General features: G+C 47.0%; 1 protein-coding gene across 3 annotated transcripts in view; it reads right to left on the reverse strand.

Moving 5' to 3' along the window:
* NCOA6 (nuclear receptor coactivator 6) overlaps positions 1-9,315 on the reverse strand; it is a 44,167-nt gene extending 34,852 nt beyond the window's left edge. For all 3 annotated transcript variants that reach the window (XM_069034476.1, XM_069034478.1, XM_069034479.1), the window contains exons 1-2: positions 9,260-9,315; positions 2,498-2,600 (exon numbers count right to left, since the gene is read on the reverse strand). The gene's annotated coding sequence lies outside the window, so the exon portion shown is untranslated. The remainder of the gene's footprint in view (positions 1-2,497; positions 2,601-9,259) is intronic.
* Positions 9,316-10,610: the final 1,295 nt, after the last annotated feature.

Raw genomic sequence — 10,610 nt, forward strand, 5'->3', positions numbered from 1 at the left:
AGCAGGTACCTTCCCTCAACACTCTTCCACACAAACACAAAATGCCTTCAGCACACCCAGGTAGAACACTGGTCATTCAACAGTCCCTGTAAACCAGAACTCCCAGCAGGTTATGGAGGATCTCTGATGAGTAAGAACCACACCTGAGCTGATATGCACAACTGCAGCACACTTCAGGAACTCAAGCACCCATGCTCACTTGGCAGCACAAAAAGTTCTCTGACCATCATCCTGCCTTCAAAAAGCACCCATGGCCTCCCTCCTGTCCCTGCACCTGCTCCTTTAGAGTTTCCAAATTAGTATTTCCCATTATACAGTTGTTTCTGGGAACTCAGAGCAAGTCCAGTGCTACCACATGGCAACCATTTACCCTCAAACCTGGCCTGGAACTGGCTACAGCAGCAAAACCAGTGTTATGCCTCTTTATTATAAAGTTGGTCTAATTCAGTACAGTCTAATTATTAAAAACACCTAACTGAAGTAAGTGAGGTGGGGATAAACAGCCAAAAAACAGACAGATGGCCAAAATGCACCTGCACTGTTGTATGGGGACAGGGGGTGGAAGAGCACGGCCCATGAAGACCAGAGTGTCCAACCCGAAGGATGCAGGGCACACCCTGGGCTGCTGGAGCCAGGAGATCCCTGGCACACTCACCATATGGATAAAACAACTGACCCACTAAAATGTGCAAAACAGAGACTCTTCAGAGGAAGAATTCCCACAAGATAGAGGATGCCACAGCTGAGACTGGGCTGATGGACAACTGGGGCACACACACACACCACCGGGAGCCCCAAAGCATTTTGCCATGGCCTGTGCTGTCCCCACCAGCAGCCTGACAGCAACAGGCAGCCTGCACAACAAACCCAGCACCACGTGGCTGGGCAAGGCTTGGAAAATCCCATCCAGACCCTGGGAGAGATGGGATTAGAGCAAAATCTGAAAGAGCCAGTTGTCACTAACTGGGGAGCAGCTGAACACGGGAAAGCCAGCAGGCTTTGGAGTACCTGCAAGTGCTGGTCTCTGGGGTGAAAAACAACACAAAGGAAAAAACCCCAACTGATATCTTTCCTGATATCAGGAAATCTTATCCCAAGGTTCACTTAACTGATCCAAACTTATGTCAATTTGTCTCTTAAATCGAACTTGAAATCTCTTGCCTTGCTTTCTCCTATCTATTGCACTACATAGAGCACACAAACCAAACCAAGGCCTTGTCTGGCCACCTGTCCCAGGTTTTCTGCCATAGTCTATTGATTTACAAGCTTCTTAATGTATTCAAAATAAACACTTTCACAACTGATGTCACACCAGAACATGCACTCTCCCAAAACAAATAGTACTAAAATCCTGCTCGACATCTCAGCAAGTACTCTTCCAAATTACACAGATGATTGGAAAGGGTGAGAGCAGAAGGAAGGATGGATTGATGCCCTTCACTAGCAGATGGCACAAGCTGGCACTAAGCAGGGTCCTCATCCTCACACTGACCATTATTTAAAGCTGCAACAGGGAAGGGAAAGAAATGAGGTTACAGTCAGATCCCTTGAGGAAACCAGAATTCAGAGCGAGGAGGGAAAGTCTGGGATACGTGTACCAACATAATTTCTAAAGGATTGAAATTGCTTTTGCTGTCACTGAAAAATGGTTTTCAAGCAACTTAATAGAAAAAAAAATCAGGAAAAAAGGATGTCCTGGATAACACACTTTAATGTTTTCTGCTTCCTTTGTTTCAGGTGCCAATGAGAAAAAGATGTAGAGATTTTCATGATGGGGGCAGAGGAGGTTCAGTGTTGCCAGAATACTGCTGAGAGGATGGCTTTCTTTGAACCTGTAACATGCACTCTTACACAGTCACACAGGCTACATTTAAAGTGTAACACCTGGAAACCCCAGAGACACTGATCACAACACTGTCTCTACTGGAGATTTGTTAACAGTGTATTATCCTCCTACAGCTGTTCCATTTGTTGCCCAGCATAGTGATCTTGGAGCTTGTTAAACCTGAGCAATGAATAAACCTAGACACCCACAACCATTCTACGATACAAAGATTAAAATAACATCATGGTTTTGAGCAAAAAAACAAACCAACAATACTTTTAAACAAATTCTAGGCAAGTGTCATTTAACAGTATAACGCAAGGAGATTAAATAAGGCTAAGAACTACTGTTACAATGTGAAAGAATACCTAAAGATAAACTTAAACATGCACTAAAATTTCCTCTAAAACAACCTAGCCAGGGTTCCAGTAATTTTGAACTTCCAGTGTTGGCGTTAGATGAATGACACCACTAAAGCATCTCAACTGTTCTCTTTGGGAGGAACAGCCAAAAACCTGATGGCAAATACCCCTAACCCTGTCTGGCCGAGTGGGGAGTCAGCTCTGGAGCCAGCCCAGCCCTGCAAACACACACAGCAGTGGGGACAGGCAGGGGGAGAATGTAAAAAAACCCAAGAGATATTCAGATGCATCATATGCTTATTTTACCTACCAAAACAAATTTCACAACTTCAGTATTTTGGGGTGTGCAACAGGATTTCAGGTAATTCCAGACTGGCAAACATGGTTAAACAGCAACTCCCAAATATGGAATCCTGAAAGAAAACCATCACATTTCATCAGACAATGATGCACAATAACAGAAATACTGAACATAATGGCAAATAGCTCCATTTTTAATACACAGTTTTGCACCAAGTCAGATGCTCTCCTCAGCAGTGTAAAAAGCACATGTTACTATATTCAGATTCAAACAGCAAAACCTGAGGAACCTGAAAAAACAACCTTTCATTACAGGCAGAAAATGGAATACTTCCTTTAGCTGGAAATGACATTCTATTCTTCTAAACATGGCAAGTTTTATCTAGAATAATGTATTTATTTAGGTTTAAGGACAAAATCATCTAGATTAAACCAATCTTCAGAGAAACCAGCACAGCCAGGATGTCCCTCAGCTCATCCTAAGCAGGCACCTAAACCGGCTCAGGTTAAGCTCATTCCAGAAACACGTTCCGAGCCCACAGGAACACCTCAGACATTGTTGCTGCAGGTGGCCAACATGGGGAGGTGAATCGATTCCTAGCCCCTGCTGCTGGTCACGGGCTCATCAAGCTGCACTCCAGCTCCTGGGATCATAAAAACACAGCAGTAAAGCTAAATGGCCTCGGAACAACAAAACACCGCCCCTCGAATCAATGGGATTTATAGGCACAGCCCAGGGCTGGTGCTCAAGGAGATTTTCTGCTTATGTGCTTGCGTGCTCCTCAGTGGGGAAGGGGACTGCCCAAAAACAAACAGGGGAAGCAGAAGAGGGAAGAAGACTCAGAAAGAAAAAGCAGAGATTTGTCTTCTGTCTAGACAACAAAGCAAAATTGCTTTAAAAGCCTTATTGTGCTACAGCCCTTGCACTTCTGCCAACCCAGCAAATCAGAGAGAAGGAAAGAGGTTTTACATTAAATCAAATCATGTATGCTTTGCAGCACTTTTAATAGTCATCTAACACTTCAGCCTCTTGTATCTTCTTGTATTTCTAGGTAATCGTAACTCAAGAAGTGTAGCACCAAGTCAAAGGCCTGATGGCTAAATCACAAGCAGTGACCTGTTTCCAGCTATATGCACCTGCCTAAATACCATGACCGGACACCAAGCTGAGGGGCAAAATCAAAATTTGAAATAGGAAATTTTAGTATTGTTTGTTGTGTAAGCCAAAACTAAAAAAGGTTTTCATGTTCTACATCAGATACCACATTAGTTCTACTTTTTCACCCTTTTCATAAAAGGATGTTCCACAGCCTAAAACTGAGTCCTGTAACAAACTGGCTGGTTACCTCCAAAGCTAGGCCAAGACTTCACAGGAAAGGCCAGGCATTGTAAGCTGTTTTTAAGGAAGCCTCCAAGGTGCAGCAGCCAGTCCCTATGCGGAGTGCCCCCGCCTTAGCCCGGCAGGGAGAGGGTTATTTTGGCTAAAGGGTGGGGAAGTAGAGGGAAGAAAAATCTTCTGAAGTCTTTGGTGAAAGGAACCAAAGGGGTTTTTTTCCTCCAGTTCTCCCTTCTGAGTATCTCACACCATGACGCCTAACTGCTCCAAAGGACCGGGAAAGACAGGCTGCCCTAGCAAGATCCAGTGAGAAACTGAGAATGGTCAGCCTGGGCTATGGGAAGAAGAAGAAAAAATAACTGCTGCTGTCTCCATTCCCATTGTGCACATGAGATGAGACCAAATTTGATTAATGAAGATAAGCAATCAACATTGATTCATTAAGTCCCACTTTCACTACAGTAAGTTACCCAACAGACCTGGAGACTGAGCACACACCTTAGCACACCACAAGGCATCACAGAAACAGCCCTGCAAAGTGTTCCAGCTACAGAAAGAGTTTTGTTTAGAGTTTATGCTTTCCCAAACACCAAGAAAACAAACCAAGTTAGTCTCCAGCAAGGCAGGCTTTGTTCACTCACACTGACACAGAACTGGTCACTGTTCCTCACACTGTTCTGCTGCACTCCCATAGGCCTCAAGCATAAAATACTGAAACCCAAATGTTTCCAACAAGGAGAAAATTACAGCTTGTTATAACACACATGACTCTTTGCAGTGATATCCTCATGTAGTCTGACAGCAGCTTTAATGAAACATCAGTTTGTTAAAGTTTCATGAAGTTTGCTGAAAGCCCACGACTCATGCCAAGCTGCAATGGACACACCTCAGCTGAACCATTCGATTTTATTCCAACAGAATTTGACTGCTGAGATGCTCAGGACTGCTCTAAAACACAGGATGATAACTCCAGAATAAGCAGCTAAGCTACGTAGAAATTACCTCTTTCAGCAGCTGAGATACAAACCAAGGCAGCTGCCAGGCACAAGGGTAATGGGAATCAGCAATTCTCTTGGAAGCTGCAATCTACCCAGCACAATATTTGGTCAATCAATTCCCATCAGCTGAGTTACTTATTTCCAATGTTAAGGATATTTCCATCTGAAAGAAGCACACTGTGAATACTGACAGAGCTTTGCAGTACATAACTTTCCACAAAGATCCACCAACGCAATCAGCAAACAAAATGAGATGCTATTTAAAAGCAGGAGCATCTTGACTGTATTTGATCTTGCCTTCAAAAGTTATGAAAAATGCCTTTTTAAGTAGCAATCTGTACTCTGTGTTAAAACAAGATTTTCATTTAAACCTGAATTTAACCAGTACCAGACCTTTCTGGGCTAACACACCCCACAGGTGCTCCTATATCACCAAATTCTCACACCAATAGAACCAGCCCAGAAATTCTTGCAATCATCAGCACTGAACTAAAGTTTGACTGAAAACTGCACCTTCTGCAATATTATTTCTTCTTACATCTAATAAATATCTAGGAAATCTCAGTGAAGCTTTTAAAATTCTGAAATTATATAAAGGATGAAGAAAGGATTGAAGCTAAAACAAGCAGCTTAAAAGAAATTCTTTGATAGGAGACACTCAGTATCAAGGAGATTGTGTTCCCTGACCAAAAAACTAATCTTCATATAACAGAAGCAGGTACAGCTTTGGTAAAAATTTGGATTATGCTGAGAGTTTCCTGACTGTATAAAAACTTGCAGTTTATTTTGTGCTGCTCTGGGCTTTTGGAAAAATCAAATTTCAAGTGTTATTTACTGTCACTACTGCCATTAAGAACCACATAAGCAGCTTAGGACCTTCTGGTGAAATGTGGATGCAACAGAACTGGAGAGCAACGCATTCTTTCAGGGATGGGAAGAGCACTCCCAAAAAACCCTTTGAAGGAACACTTTGCCATGCATGGCAACAGATTGGAATGAGGCAGTCTTTAAGGCCTCCCCCAACCCAAACCATTCTGGGATTCTGTAAATGCAGAACAGAGGCTTAACTCAGTTTCTGTGAGCACCACATGGAAACCACAATGAGAAACACAATCTTACACCGGCTGCATGGTCCTGGCAGGTCATTTGACTTTCAAAACAATAAAAATTATAAAATTAAAATAATTTGCGAAGGACTTGGAGAATTCAATAGCATGCATCTTTTGGTGGAATAACTAGATGATGCCCTTTCACACACCAGACCTAAAGCTTGGGCTTCCATATATGCAACTGAGCATAAGCAACTTCCTGTCCCAAGTTATCGGCTTACACAAATTAATTTAGACAAGGTATCATTCATCTCCTGCACTTTTCTATTTTCATACAAATCCAATCCAAAGCCCTGTGCAGGGCTATGCTTCAGGGCACTCATACCAGCTGGAGAAGCAGGCAACTGGTCTCAGTTCCAAGAAGACGATGGCCCTCACGAACTTTGGAGTCCCACATGTATCTCCATCCCTCACCCCAAACCAACAGCACTGTGACACACACTGGTTGGTTTTATTTTTTTCCCAAATGCATAAAGAAGGGTTATTTACTGAGTTACAGCCTCAGGGCTGTCACATATACATGACAAATCCAGTACTTATTTCTATTTTTGATTACTACAGCAGCAATTTTTGATGTACCATTCAGTGTGCAGGTGGGATGCTGTTCCACTGGATGGAAAATGATGCTCAGTGCCCAATGGACTGAGAAAAATCCCCAGCTCCTGGACCTCTGGAAGACTTCCACTACTGTCCTTCTGCATAATCCAAATCTTAGATTAACTTTAAACTCCAGCAGCATCACTCTAATTATCCAGGACACAAGACAATCTAAGTTATCTTCATCCTCTTGAGCTAAACCTGCAGCTCTCCATGCAGGAACACACTGACCGTGTGGCTGAAACGCTCAGTTATCTGCAATTAATGGGTGGCTCCTGCTGAAGAACATCAGTGACCTGCTCCAGTGGAGACAGCTGAGTCTGTAACAGTGTCAAGACAAAACACGAAATATCCACCTCTCTGGTAAAGCAAAGGTGAGTTGCTTGTCTGGCTGCTGGAAATGGAGACACTCGGCTGGAGACAGAAAACACCTCAACTGGAGCCTGACGAAGCATCTTCCCTGCTGCCTCAGTTCGGTATCCGGGGTTATTTCTCCTTCCACTGCTGGCCCTTACCTTTTCCCAGCCCTACACATTCTTTCTCATTCCATCTGCTCCAGCTGTGCATTAAGGAAAAAGTTCATGCTTGAACTCAGTTTTTGCAGCACCGAGGGTCGAGTCCTGCTGCTCAGTGCCCTATACACCAGCAGGCCTCCTGCTCCCTCACACCATCCTGGCACCACAGCTTTGTATTTCTCAACAGACACCACAGGATTTTGAAACAGACACCCCCCATCATGCCTTCTGCCCTTCAGAGGTTCTCTAGTGACCTATAAAATTTCACCATTCTCAATGCAAATTGTTACAGCCACATTAACTCTTCAATCCCTTCAGCAGCAAGCCCTTTGCCACTGCAGATCTATTAAATTTAGAGACTCTGTGTAATTGGGTTGTAACTCCAGCTTCCACCCGAAAGCAATCACTATGGTACTAGAACATCAAAATGTACTGCCAATCTAAGGTTTAGTTATCACGTTGAAACATTTAACATCTCCCACAAAGGCAGGAACCTTTGTTATGCTCAGACAGCACAAAGAGTGGCATTGCAGCTGTTCAGCAGAAATAACCTCCACAACCTGTGTTTTCATGTATTTAAGCCACTGAAAAATGGAAACACCAACACTTCAAGATGCACAAGGACCTGGAATTCTTTGGCTTCCCTACACACAGTTGTTTCTTATTTTAGAGAAGCACATGCTTTTTTACTAGAAAAATGCAAAATTACTACATCACCTAGAAGCCTGTTGTAAACAACTCCTTCCTCCAATTCCTACAGAAGGACAGGCCTTCCAGAGAGAATGGCTGGAGAGCACCGCTGGGAGATTTTCAGCCAAAATCCAACGCCTAACAGAAGATCCTTCCTTGGGTTTAAAATACTAACAAACGTGATTACTCAACTGAAGGTCAGGTCTGTGTGCAGCCCCCCTTGTTCTGATGCCCCATAGGAGAGTCCGGACACAGTGTTACTGTGAAACATTTCCTCCCAAAGCCGGGTAACTTTCAGAGGAAGCCACAGGGCTCAGTGGATACTTAGAATCTCTAGAAAACGCCTGGATGCTGTGCTGCAGGCTTTGCGTGCAGTCCCCAGGCCCGCATACCTGGCCATTCTGAACACATGCCTTGAAACCTTTGTTTCTCACCCCATAAGATACATAGAAAAGGTGGGACCATTAGCTAGAATTCGAAAAGAGCTGCTAAATCCAAAAGTTGTGGTTATTACACTTGGTAACCTTTACGGAAAATGCCAGATTTGTTCTTTGTGGTTGTTTTCCACATACAGGAAACACTGAAAGGTGCCTTAGCTAAAGAACCAGTCAGAACAACACACACTAATTATAAAAGCAATAAGAGGCATTGCCTTTCTTCTAAGAGAGGTTTTCCTGTAGTAAAACTACTGTAGTAAAACTCTGAGAAAGGTTTTACTGCAGTTCCCAGTGAGGGGAATGAGCACAAATATGTCTACCAGGAGGCTGAAGGGTTATGGAGAGACAAAGCTCATGAAGCTCCAACCTGCTCCCAGGATGCAGACCCACAGAAAAGCTCTGTCCTTCCATCCCCAAAGCAGCGGGAAGGAATCAGAGCCCTGAGCTTTCCGAGATCTTTCAAAAGTAGCTGAAATTTAGAGAAACACAGAAACCACACGGAGGGGACGAGTGAAGGGCCTTTTTCTGACTGGTTTAAGAGTCACCGAGGACTCGAACAAAAGCGAAACGTCAACGCGCCCCGGCTGACACGGCACAAAGCCGTCACCGCCCGCATGAGGTCAGGGCTGAGGGACCGGGCTCACACACAGCGGCCGGACCGCGGGGCAGCTCCCGGCTCTGACAGCGCTGCCGGCCCGGCCGCGCTCCCTCCCGGGCCGGGGGAGCCGGGCCGAGCCGCCGCCGGGAGCGCGGCCGAGAGCCGAGTGCGGGCTGGGCAGGGTCGGCTCCGCGCCGGGTGCTGCGGGGCCGCAGGCCGCGGGCGAGCGGGCTCTGCCGGTGCCGCGGCTCCGCCGCACGCTGACAGGCTCCTGCCGAGCGCCCCGGCACCGCCGGAACGCCCCCGGTCCGGCCGCTCGGCCGCAGGCGGCCCGGGCCCGGCACCGCTCAGCGCTCCGCCAGGCCCCGCCGCCCCTTCCCCCGCGCCGCGGGCTCGGCCTGCGCCCCGCCCGGGCCGGCCCCGCCGCTCCCGCCCCGCCGCCGCCGTCGCCGCCGCCGCCGCGTCCCGACCCCCGCCCCGCCCTCCCCTCACCTGGACCCGCCGCCGCCGCCGCCGGGGGCGCGCGCGGGGCCGCGGGGGCGCGCGGGGCGGGGGTCGCGCGCGGCCCGGGACTCCAGAGCCGCTCCGCCGCCGCCTGCGCCGCGCACGTGACCCGCGCGCGCCTGCGCCCGAGCGCGCGGGGGCGGGGGGGGCACCGCGACCCCCGGGGCTGCCCCGGGACCCCCCCACGACACCGCGGGGACACCTCGGGAACACCGCGGGAACACCCCGGGAACACCGCGGGGACACCGCGGAGACAGCCCGGGAACACCGCGGGGACACCCGGCCCGGGCACCGGGCGCCACACGGCAGCCCCGCCGCGCCCCCCGCCTGCGGAGAGCTGTGCCCCCCGCGAGGGGGGCCGCGGCAGCGGCTGCTTCTAGGAACGGCGACAAAGTATCTGCTGGACGAAGTTGAAGAAAAAATAATAACTGAGGCCTTTATGGGAAATTTCCGGGAAATTAGGTTTTTAATTCGAATTTTAAATCATAACGTTTCATCCGAAGGTTTCAGACTCCTTGAATATCCCTGAATTATACTTTCGTTTTACCAGTGGGGAGACGGGAAAGAAGCCAGGGAGTGACGTGGTATGGACTCAGCAAAGGCCACAACGCTGAGTTTTAATTAAAGGTCTACTAATGTGATTAATGAACAGGTCCCTGGGCCTAAAACCCCCAGTGGGCAATGCTAGATCCCTAAAATGTCCCCTCAGCACATAGGGGTTTTACAGCTGAAGGGACCCTCACAGGACACAGAGCCCATTGGTTTGTCTCTTCCTACATCCTTTATTAATATGAGAAATGGTTGATTAATACAAAAACTGTGAAATGTCTGGTTTTCTGCCCATTGTTGCTGTGGGCACAAAGCTCTTGCCTGGCATTGGGGGAGAAGCGAAACACGTGGCAATTCCTATTTCAGGGTAGGAAAACAATCAAAAGTCCTTTATGGGAAAAATAAAGACTGGTCTTACAAAAGCACATGTGATTCAGTAGCTTGAGTAGGTTCTGAGGAGGGGTTTCAGGAGAGTGTGTGCAGCTGCAGCCAGCCCTTACAGCCTCCCTTGGCTTCATGTGGAATACTGCTGGATAAACAATGTGAAAAAGGGATTTTTTTTTTTTTGCAAAACCTTTTAAATACAACAAACCTACATCTCATCGAGCACTACAGCTTGCAACACAGAGAAAAACCCTTTTTATAAATTCACATATAATTGCATTCCACAAAACCCACCAAAACGAAATAATTAATGTCGTGGTTAGTGTAGGACTTATCTCAAGCATTACATCTGGTTGGTGTGTGCAGAGCTGCGGGCAGATTGCCGCTTTCCTTCGCCTGTGTGGCT

Source organism: Aphelocoma coerulescens, chromosome 20 (assembly GCF_041296385.1).
Source record: "Aphelocoma coerulescens isolate FSJ_1873_10779 chromosome 20, UR_Acoe_1.0, whole genome shotgun sequence".
In the NCBI taxonomy this organism is placed as follows: Eukaryota; Metazoa; Chordata; class Aves; order Passeriformes; family Corvidae; genus Aphelocoma; species Aphelocoma coerulescens.